Raw genomic sequence first — 12,113 nt, forward strand, 5'->3', positions numbered from 1 at the left:
AGGGCAATGTGCCCGGCAGCCAGAGGCAGACGCTGCTAATATCAGGATTCCCCATGTGTCACCAACGGCCTTTCCAGAGACAGGCACACGCGAGGCTCTAACTCTCCAAAGGCTGCCAGGAGCAGAGCCCAGGTAATCCCGATGAATTAGAGGATCCCGTCCCTCCCGACACCAGGGCCCACCGCGATTGCAAGCTTGTCACAGATGGGCAGTCCATTTGTCTGCCACGGCCCAGCAAATCCCATAGATCCTCTGAGCCTCTGAGGTAGGCTTTTCAGACCCTGAATCTTACTTAATGTTCACACGGAAAGGCAACTACTGCTTGCTGTGCCCATAAAAGTCTTGGTGAAAATTAACACCTTGCTCATATAAAAGCAGAAAGAAAGGTATTTCTCTTTTTGGAGGCCATTCGGGAAGGAACACGATCTACCTATGAGCAGGGTTCTACGTTAGCACTGGGGTGACAGGAGTGTGTTCCCCACAAAAGTGGGGCTCTGTTATGTGAACTGCGGGCCTGGCAGGAAAAACCCCCTTGTAGATGTCTGTATGTCTGACATCCTCAGTTCAATAGGAAAGGTAACAAAGAGGGTCTTTATTTGATTCTGTCCCCAAAGCCAGGTGTCTCTCACACATGTGTCACCAATCACAAGTTCAGTAAGTTGAAGCAGTGAGAATAATTAAAAGCAGATTATCACAGCTACTGCTACATGTTTTGAAAAAAGATCCCTCTGTATATAACCCTCAAAGTTACTTAAAAGTAAACACATCCATCTCATTATCTACCGTATTTTTGATGTTCAACAGAGAATAAAACCCGTTATGTTACATGATAACATAATAAGGTAACCTCTTGCTGTCATCAGGGGAAATTGAGTTTTAAATTCTATCCATCAGGAAAATACTTAAAATGGACAATTTAGTAAATTAACGTGTTTGGATTTCCATGACTTGTAGTTATGGCATTTTAAATTTAGATGTGGTGGTCCTAAGCCCTCTGCAGTCATTAGGGAAGACACAGATAATGCCTGGTGAATTCTGATAACAGACTGGAATTGCACATTCTATAAAAGTGTAGAATGCATTGGAGGATCGGAGTCCAGTCCAAAATACAGTGAAATGCCACTGGGAAGGTTCTGTGGAACACACTAATGGTGGCTGTGAATGTCACTTGGGTCCCTGTATAGCAGTGGTTCTCAAATTCTGCTACATGATAGAATCACCTGGGAGCTTTTTAAAATCTTGGTGCAAGGCCTCACTCCAGACCTGCAAACTGGGTGTTAGCAATTTTTAAAAGCCTCCAAATAGTTCGAATGTGCTAATGTCTGAGAACCAGTGTTATGGATAAGTGCTTTTTATTTTTTATTTATTTTTTAAAATGTTTATTCATTTACTTAGAGAGCATGTGCACACACACACACACGAGTGGGAGAGGGGCAGCAAGAAATGAAGAGAGAGAATCCCAAGCAGGGTCTGCACTGTCAGCATGGACCCCAATGCAGGGCTCAAACCCATGAACTATGAGATGATAACCTGAGCTGAAATCAAGTGTCAGATGCTTAACTGACCCAGGTGCCCCGGATAAGTGCTTTTCAAAGTTGAATGTGCACATGAATCCCTGGATCTTGTTAAGACATGGATTCTGATTCAGTAGGTCTAGAGTGGGGCCTGAGACTCTGTGTTTTAACAAGACCCCAGGGAATGCCGCTGGCCCATGGACTAGTTCCAGTAGCAAAACCATAGACAATGGTAAACCACCAAATACCTCTGTGAGGGGGTGATATAATCAAAGCTGAGCTTTCTAAAGATGAATCAAGCATGCTTTAGTTCAGTAGATTTCAAGGCGAGGGAATGGGATAGGAGACCAGTGAGGAAGCTACTGACAGAGACCAAGAGAGGGGCACAGGGGAGTCTCAAGGAATCCTGGTAGCAGACTCACTTAGGGGAAGTAACCCTACCTTCTTCAGTGCCACCCATTAATGCTGTTGCTAAGGGGTGCACTTGTACAAGGCCCTAGTAGCATCTCAAAGACCGTATAAAACGGCAGTCTACTTTGGTACATGGTCCTTCCGGGCAGTCTGAGTAATTGAAAAGCACCACAGGGGTGTGAATGCCAGTGCCTTTGAATTCTCCTTGTGGAAAAGACTCCTTGTTCACCTGTCAATCACTTTTCCTTTCTTTGGAGGCACATGGGGGACTTCCTCCTGTCTGCTCCTTGCAGTTGAGAGGGCCCTGTAACAATCTGAGCAGGTGGGGTGAGCCAAGCCGGCAATCATGCCCACTCTTCCCTCCCTGGCTGTCCCAGTAGTGGCCCAGAGGGGAAATCCCAGCTCTCAGTGTAAGAAATATGCTTTTGTCGGGTTATGTGGCAGAGACCTTCAGGTTATTTGTTACCAAAACATTAGACTGGCCAATCTCTACTGATGGATACTCTGATCAAGTGGCTTCACTCTGTGTGGGTCAGTCCCAGCAACCAGGCAGGGGTGATCTGAGGCTCCTGGTGGCCTGGTGAGCCTGCTGATGAACTGTCCAAATTCTATTTAGAATGGGGGATATTCCTTTTGTTTGCTTGTTTGTTTAACAGTTTGTGATATTGAATTCTATAAAAGTTATTCAATCTATTACATCAAGTGCTGAAAAGAAAAAAAAATGTTGACAATATCCAAATGAATACCTAGCAGTTATTTAAAAGTTATTTTCTCATATCAAGCAAAAATTAAAAGTTAAGCTCACTAAAAATAATTTTTAAGCAATTTAATTTTTGAATTACAGCTAACTCTTGAACAACATAGGTCTGAACTACATGAGTCCATTTACATACAAATATTTTAACAAGTACAATACAGTACTATAAATGTATTTCCTCTTCCTTATGAACTTTTTAAAATGATTTAAAGTAAATATGATTTTTATTCATTGTTTTTATTTTTTTCCCATTATTCATTTTGTTGGAAGAGGTTAGAGATGTATATTTTTTTAATTTCTTTAAATTCAAGTTAGTTAACATATCATGTAGTATTGGTTCAGGAGTAGAACTCGGTGATTCATCACTTACTTATAACACCCAGTGCTCATCCCAACAAGTGCCCTCCTTAATGACCAAGGATGGGGGGGTGTTTCTGAAAGATCCTAGTACTAATGACTCATGTAACCCACAGGCCCAGTGGGGAAACTTCACAAGGCCTCATGTCAGAAGGGTTTCCTAAGCTCCTGAAGCTTTCCTTCTTGTAAGTAAGATAGTTCTAAAATAAGTATTCTTGGCCACAGTGTTTATTTCTTTTTTCCCTTGTTCCTCCATATCATGGGTAGCAAGAACCAGGCATCATTATTTGGCTTTAACCTCTGCTCTCTATTTTAATCCAACTCTCTCAAAGCCAGTTTTCTACATCCAGAGTTTTAACTAAAAAGCATGACACAAACCTATTGTTAAGATTCAAATTATATTGGGTGATTTTTTTTTAATTAAAAAAAAATAACTGCTGCTTTTAAGTTGAAGATGTAGCTTGATATTCGTTTCAGACTTCTCACTTTTCACACCAAACCGGAGAAGGTTCAGGGGGCTCTAATGTCACTCAGCTAAGCCTCACCCTGAAATTAGATATTTGAAGTCTGCAAATGAATGTAAAACAGGTTGGGTGTGAGCACAGTATTAAAAGGATGACCTGAAACCACTTCGAAGGCGAATCATCAACTTTAGTGGTATCTCATCATTTTGTCTTTGTTTATTCAAAGTCATACTTATTTCTCAAATGGATAATGAGCAGAGTCCTCAGAAAATATTCTTGCCTCACTTATCACAAAGTGGAAAGAGCACTGCATTGTGTACTTGATAAATATTTTTTTTTTTAATTTTTTTTTCAACGTTTATTTATTTTTGGGACAGAGAGAGACAGAGCATGAACGGGGGAGGGGCAGAGAGAGAGGGAGACACAGATTCGGAAACAGGCTCCAGGCTCTGAGCCATCAGCCCAGAGCCTGATGTGGGGCTCGAACTCACAGACCGCGAGATCGTGACCTGGCTGAAGTCGGACGCTTAACCGACTGCGCCACCCAGGCGCCCCGATAAATATTTTTAAATTTACTGAATAAACTGGACTCAAATTTCTCATTTGTGCAACGGAGTTAGATGTCTTTTCATCTCTATAGTTTTCTGCCATGCTGGGTTAGGATTCCCTTCAGTGGCAGATGTGAACTTATCTTGGCTGGAAATCAAAGAAGGCTTTTAGTTCTCTGAGACTCTCAGACAGCCTCCTATTCTCTACCCCTCAGTCTTTCCTTTACCTCTCATAGAATGCAGTTCAAAAGAAATTTCAAAACTCATTGTAATTGGTCATTTCACCCAAACATCTCTTTCTGCTTAGACATAATCACATAGTCATCTGTGTCTACCTTTACAGCCCATTAAAAATAAAGCCCTAGTGAGGTTTTAATTTGTTTTCTTTGAGTTTCTTGGTATTTTCCAAATTCTGACAATGAACGTGTTACTTTGGTAAACAGGAGAAAAGGCATTAAAATACATGAAATTGGATGACATCTCAGAAGCTGTGCTTTCCCCAAAATCATTTTTTCCTATTTCTGCTAAACTGAAAAACTCATCTAGCCGGAGAGACTTCTTCCCAAGAGAGTCTAGTTGGTTTGGCTGAAATTTTTATTACCTTTTGTTTATTAAATCATTGATATCTGTTCTCTATGGTTGGGTAAGTTCTATCTGTCAATCCAGGATGATCCACTTATATGGGCTGCATCTTGCAAATAGGGCCTAATAAATGAATGTCTTCCATACTGGATTTTTAAAAATTATTGTTTTATCATAAAAATAATATATGCTAATACTAAAAATTCTGAATTATACAGAAGGTGGTATGAACTGAAGAGATAAAGATATCCCCAATTCTAGTCCCCTGCTGTGGAGGTAACGATTGTTAACAATCTCCTTTGTGTCTTTTTAGATATTATCTATGCACAAAAAACAGAAAATGAAATCTCCTATACAATGCTCTTTCAACATGTCTTATTCATCTTTTCTTATTGTTGGATATAATTGTTTATAATAACAACTAGTGTTCTGTAGTATGAACATTCTAAAATTTATTTACTCAGTCTTCAATTGAGGAACAGTTTTGGGCATTATATCAAGCAGTGCAATGAACATACTGGCCCACACATCTTTAAATACCACTATTAAGATATTTATGAGATGAGTAAATTCTGGGTTAAAGAGTGAGTGTATTTTCAATACTGGTACTTATCATGAAAACTGCCTTCCAGAAGAATTATACCTATCTGTACTTCCACAAATAATGTAGATGGATAGAACCTGTTATTCAATACATTTGACAGCACTGAGTATTATCAACTTTTAGGATCTTTACCAATCTAACTACTGAAAAAGTGTTAGTCATAATTATTAATTTCTATATTTCTCCAACCATGAGTGAGGCTGAGCACACTTTTCCTATGTTTACCAGCAGTCTGTATTTCTTACTCTCACTGACTGACAAGGGCTCTTTCTTACAATAAGAAAAGTGGTCTTTTATCATGGTGTGTCAATTCTCCCTCCCCACCCATCCTCTTGTTATATGTTCTTGATCCACTTGTTGAGAAGTTTTACATTTTTATGTGGATAAATTCATCGCTCTTTTCCTTTATGGCTTCTGAGTTTTCTAGTAGGTTTATTTTTCTAAGAAAGGAAGGAATGATTCTAATTTAACCTGTATAAACCACTGAAAGTAGCTGAAGAGGCTGGCTCTATTACTAACATACAATGCAAACTTCTGCAAATTACTCAGTCTCCAAGAATTTCAATTTCCTCATCTGTAAAATTAGAAAATCCACTACCTTCATGGACGATTGTGAAGACCAAATAAAACAATGTAAGTTGTGACTCAGTGCACTGCACACAGGGAGTATAGTAGCCTTGCTTCCCCCAGATTTCAGACATTGCCATCACTTAGCTCCAGGGCGTGAGTGCTAGCTAGTTCAGTGGTGAATTCACATTTCCCTGGGAATCCCAGCACACCGACCAGGAGCTCAGCTCCTGGCTTGCTGTGGTAATGCACGATACATTCTTAGCATGGCTCTTAGAGCACCCTGGGATCTAAAAGCTTTTGATTATTTTTGGGATCTATGCTCACCAAAATGGCTCAGGGCACACAAATGCCAGTGACAACTGCGGGGGCACACAAACCCCAGTGATGACTACACAGTTACCCAGCTTTTGAGTAAGAGTGACGTCTTTACCTTACTTTTCATGAGAATGAAGGGAGGAAATTGCTCCAGAGCAAAGAACAGAATTGAAACAAGAAATTAAAAAGTATAAAAACTTACATGGCATTTCCCATTCTCTTCTTTCATTAAAGGAGAATTCATAAGCACCACACAGGTTGACAGTCCTCTTTACAATAGGAAGAGAGACATGTATGTACATCGAATTGACAGTCTATTCTGCACATTCACACTCGGCCTCTTATCTGATTTTATTTATTAGGGCTACATAGATCAAGAAGACCAAATATTTCTTCAGAGAACTCAATTATTTAATAAACTTCTTACTTAAACGAATATCAAATCCCAAGCAATTTTAATTAGAAGGAATTTATTTTTCCTACACACTCTAAGCACTGTAACATCAGGGTTATTCAAGCAAGAAGCAAACCTAGTTCCTAATTGTTCCTAGAACCTAATTGTTCCTAGAACCTAATTGTTCAGTGTGGCAGTTGCTCTTTTGGCTCAACTTTAAGTTTTAAGTATCTAGAAAATACATGTGTTGGGTATCTATTGTTAACTGAGCACTCAGAGCTACTGTTCTAGTACCAGGCCCACCAACACTGATCTTAGCATCTGCAATAAAAACTCCAGGATTAGTCACATTCTATAAACACATTTTAGCCAGAGAACTCCATTATTCATTTTTTACAGAAATCTGTGCACGGAATATAGCACCATCATTTTCTCAAAGGTGGCAGCAATGATATCGTCCATGCTACATGTGCTTCCTCCAATGTGACCTTGATAGTTCTTTCCTTGAGAGGTGCAAGCTGTGTTCTCTCCTCTTGAAAACAAATGGATTCTATGACTGTTTCCACTAACAGAGGCTAGCAGAAGTGAGCCCATGTGACTTCTGAGGTTAGGTCACAAAAACAGCTACCATATATAAGGAGTTTAAAGGTCCAGAGATGACAATGGTGAGGAAGCTCAGGCCATGTGGAGAGGGCCAGGTGTTCTCCAGCCCAAATCCCTCAAGTCCTAGCCAAGGCCCGCTGCCAGTCTCGAGGATTCCACCCTGCCATCAAGCCACTCCCAGTCTTTGAACCTTCAAAGGATTGCAGCACAGAGACAAGGATTTGTGCACTTAATACAGTCAGTGCCACAAAGTTTTGGGGCAGTTTGTTACACAGCAATAAATAACTAGATCTTTATCCTAGGTTTACTTGAAAACAGGCTATCTTGCAACTGCTGAGGATAGATGATTCCCCAAAGCACTGCAAAACTTCTGCAGGAACAATGTGAACAGATTAGCCACCCTGCCCATTAATATCCTGCTAAACAGCCCTGTGCCGGGAAGCAGTCATTCATCTGTTACTCTCCATGTAAAAGCCAAACGATGGATTCCCCATAAGTCATCAGGCTGCTCTAAGATTAGTGGTGAAGGGGTAAATCTGGAGAGGGTCTTCCAAAATGAAAATAAAATATTTAGACCATCTTGCAAGTTGCTCTTCAGACGCTGCATTTTTCTCTTTCATCGGTTCCAGCTGACAACAGTTGACAGCCGCTTCTGTAGCTGTTTAAGCCGAAAACCATTTATCCTGAGAACATAAAGACGAATGCCAGACTGGATCTGATATATGTAAAAGTAAACTCATAGGATGGTATTGTGTCCAAAGAGCACATTAATAACATTATTATTATTAATATTTATTTTGCAAAGTAGATGAAATATGAATCCTCTGATCCAGGGTATAAAATAAACTCTGGATGGGAAACAGGAAATACAGTATTGATTAACCTGAATTTATAAGGATCCTCACTGTGGATGGCAAAAAAAGCAGGGAAGGTAGAATAAAGAGCTTCATCCCCATGAAACCTGGCATGGTTGGTAGCAATGTGGTAGACCTGGTGACAGTACCACTGACTTGGTGTTTATGACATGTTTAAACAACTGGACCAACATACAAGGCAAGAATGCAAAATAGCCACAGACACATCCCACCCCACATGTTCATACGGCATAAACTCAACATATTGGTATACATACATTTTCACATTAGCATCCATTACAGTAGATTTTGGGGATTATGTTATATATAATTTAGCATTCCCCTGCCTACTGTTGGTTAGCAGTAAACAGATTAAACTTTCTAACCATTAAGCATTATATTTTTTTAAGCCTGCTAGCTTCTGCATGTCTATTTTACTTCCATCTAAGGTTTAAAAAAATCTAATTATCAAGGTAGATTCTGAACAAGACTTCAGTGCCCAGCTCGGGGTGTGGTGAAGAGTGTTTAGCTAAGCTTTCAATGGAAAGAAGAAAAAAACTTGAGGCCAAAAGAGTTTACATGGCTTGCTAAAGGGCATACCAATGGCTGGTTATTATTTTAAAAGATGAAGCTGAGATCAATTTTCAACAGCATAAAAGGTTCATGGAAACAAAGCCTGTTATCATCAACAATATGAAACTTGCCTAATTTCTGTGGACATCTTCTGAGCATCCACGACAGCCCAGAAGCTATGCTCGGTGACATAAGACAAACAGAATAACCTCCCTGTTCCTCCCAGTCTTCCTTAGGCAGGCTTCCAGGTGCTATAAATTCAGCTCAGGTGTCATTTTCACCATTTTCCAGGGGAGTCCTGAGCTCGTAGAAAGTGATCTTAATATGTACTGAGTGGTGCCATAAGAAGTGTATTCTAAAGTTCTTAAATCTAATTAATACCATTTAAAAATATAGTCTCTGGGGCGCCTGGGTGGCGCAGTCGGTTAAGCGTCCGACTTCAGCCAGGTCACGATCTCGCGGTCCGTGAGTTCGAGCCCCGCGTCGGGCTCTGGGCTGATGGCTCAGAGCCTGGAGCCTGTTTCCGATTCTGTGTCTCCCTCTCTCTCTGCCCCTCGCCCGTTCATGCTCTGTCTCTCTCTGTCCCCAAAATAAATAAACGTTGAAAAAAAATTTAAAAAAAAAATAAAAATATAGTCTCTATGCTTCTCTATTCTTAAGAAAACTGAAGAAGGTTTTCACACCTGAAAATATGGGAAAATACTGTCAAGGCAATGAGACTTCTACAGGATGTAAGAGACCCACTATAAGCCTCACCTGGGAAGCCTTTGAACATGACCTCATGGTGATCCCAAGCATGACCTAGAGAGGCCAGTCCGTGAGCTCCTCTCATCCTCATGTGTGCCATAACCGAAATCTCTGATGCTTTATTCACGACAGGCAGAATCTAAAATGCCCTTTCCAGTCCAGAGAGTCTCTCCAACTTAAATCGCTCCCCCAAACTAAATTCTCCCTGCTTTCTGTACGGGAGAGTCAGGTTACTGGAAATGTCATTCTTCATGCAGTACTCACACATCAAGGTCAGCTACCTCCGGATTAAAGCTACCCCGTTACAATAGTGGCTTTCAGGATGTCTCAAACAGGCCTGCCTGTTTACCTCTAGTTTTACAATCTGGGCTGCTTGGAAAGGTTGGACAGAAAGTTCTGAAGCCAGCTGTTGGGTGTATAAATCCATATCAGTTCAATACTACGGTCTGGGGCACAGAACCGGAGAGGCTCACAGGAAACCGAGGGGGAACTCAGCTTCTGTACCTGGCTCACAAATAATGAATCTTTTATGCAAAAGCAATTACATATACGAGGAGAAAAAAAAAACTTTCCTTGAAATGGCAGAAGTGAAAAAAAACTATTGATTGGTTTTGTCCCCAAACAATAGGATCATTTCCCCTTTGCTTTCAGCCCACATTCTGGATGGCTCTGCCTTGGTCCTCAGCTGGCTGTGAGGTGCCTCCTGAGCTAGCCAGCTCCTGACCTCCAAGGACTGTCCCTCATGCTTCTGCACACACTTAATGTCATTTGAATTGAGCTCCTCACCGTCATCAGTCTCTGTGAACCCCACAGTGTTTCAGGTGAAGGATTCTGAGTTTCAACACTTCAAGAAGAGAAATTATAAAAGGAAATTGTTCTCTGGCTCTGCTTACTTTTTTTTTATTTGCTTAACATTTCCCCCCTAGCTGGTGAGCGTGCAATTCGAGTGACTTTAGAGCTAAGTTTAAACAGAATACTAGGACTCAAAGAAACCTGTCTTTTTTGTTTTAAAGTTTTTATTTACTTGAGAGGGGAGGGGGAGGGGCAGAGAGAGAGAGAGAGAGAGATGGGAGAGAGAGAATCCCAAGCAGGCTCTGCACAGTGTGGAGTCCAGTGAAGGGCTCAGTCTCATGAATGATGAGGCCATGACCTGAACCAAAATCAAGAGTCAGACGCTTAACTGACTGAGCCAGCCAGGTACCCCAAGAAACCTGTCTTATTATTAGAGCCTTTAACAGACGTAATAGAATCAGGCTCCTGTTAGCAAGAAAAACATCGAATGGTTTAGATTAGCTCCCTCAATTGTCCTTTCAAAACCTATTCCACCTCTCCATTCACTGTAGAAGATGCCATCTTGAAGTGACAGGTACTGGGACTTCTCAAGATGCTACTTAAGAGGGAGAAAGTAGTTTGCTGATTAGGACCATTAAGCAGTGCTTGGAGGGGAGAAGTCAGCTTCTTGTTGTGGCTTCTCATTTATATGGCTGGCTTAATCTAGGGTAAGGCTCCTGGAAATGGCCCTTGGAAACAAACACAGGTGGGTCGTGAGAATGAAAAGCAACCAACTACCTCAGTTAGCAAGAGTCCTCAGAGAACAGAATGCAAATTTAATTTTTTACTCAGGGATACATCAGAATATGCTTTTGTTTCACTCCTGAAGCGGATCTTGCTAAGTCATTTGTTTTGAGGACGAGTGCACAGTGTTTTTTGCATGTGATGGGGGTGCAGCAGGTGCTGGGCGACAGGCCAGGGGTGAATCAGTGGGCTTTTTTAAGAGTCAGCAAATCAGGGGCAATCCTCTGTTGACCTGTGCTTTCATGCATGCTCTGGGTCATGATTCTAAACAGGAATGCTAATATATACAAGTGTGTAGGTAACAAGAATGACACCATTATGTATCTGTATCGGACTTTAGTTTACAAAACTCTGAAAGGCAGATATACAGAAAACTGTAATTCTGAGAAGTGAAATGATGTGTCCTAGATGAAACTTCTGTTTTATAGCAGAGGCAGACCAAACTCAGGTTTCTGGGCTCCTAAGCTGGAAGTCTCTCCATTGGCCCATGAAACCCTTTTCCTACCCTTGAAGATACAGCCATAGAACTCTGGGAATTAGCAGCAGCTTCCAGACTGACCTAGATCAGATCTAAGTAATCTTTTCACTAGGAAATAACAGAAACTGGGGTACCTGGGTGGCTCAGTTGGTTAAGCGTCCGACTTCAGCTCAGGTCATGATCTCATGGTTTGTGGGTTCGAGCCCCACGCCAGGCTCTCTGCTGACAGCTCAGAGCCTAGAGCCTGCTTTGGATTCTATGTCTTCCTCTCTCTCTGCCCCTCCCCTGCTTGTTGCGCGCGCTCTCTCTCTCTCTCTGTCAAAAATATATAAACATAAAAAAAAAAAAAATAACAGACCCTACTGTTCCTCCCTCCTAGCACATCATCACCATTCACCTGGTGACTCAATCCTAAACCTAGGAGACATCCTTGTGTCCTGACTCCTCCTCGTGTCCCATGTGCTCTGCCTTCATAACAGGCCTTCCCTCCATGCCTATGCCAGCCTCCCATGCCAAACTTCCTTCACCTTTCATCTGGACTGCTAACCCACCAGCAGCTTGTCCTCTGTTTCTCCTCCACCTGACAGTCCATTCTCTACCCAAGCAGAAACCACGCTAACACTCCTTAAAACTTGCCATCACACTTAGAAAAGTTTCCGTGTTGTGGCTCACAGAGTTCCAGGCTCACCAGCTTCTCTGACTCACTGCATCTCACAAACATACCAACCTAGTTCCTGTCTCAGGGCCTTTCCCTAACCTTTTCCCTC

The 12,113-nt window shown here is 41.5% G+C and overlaps 1 protein-coding gene across 21 annotated transcripts in view; it reads right to left on the reverse strand.

The window, feature by feature from the left end:
* The window catches only part of FARS2 (phenylalanyl-tRNA synthetase 2, mitochondrial), a 621,462-nt gene that overhangs the window by 156,433 nt on the left and 452,916 nt on the right, over positions 1-12,113 (reverse strand). The window contains exons 10-11 of one of the 21 annotated variants that reach the window (XR_005786118.1): positions 6,694-7,802; positions 6,462-6,659 (exon numbers count right to left, since the gene is read on the reverse strand). The exons of the other annotated variants lie outside the window; for them this stretch is intronic. The gene's annotated coding sequence lies outside the window, so the exon portion shown is untranslated. Of the gene's footprint in view, positions 1-6,461; positions 6,660-6,693; positions 7,803-12,113 lie in introns of those variants that run through there. 21 annotated transcript variants of the gene reach the window in all.

This window comes from Herpailurus yagouaroundi, unplaced genomic scaffold (assembly GCF_014898765.1).
Source record: "Herpailurus yagouaroundi ecotype Mexico unplaced genomic scaffold, PumYag 250, whole genome shotgun sequence".
NCBI lineage: Eukaryota > Metazoa > Chordata > Mammalia > Carnivora > Felidae > Herpailurus > Herpailurus yagouaroundi.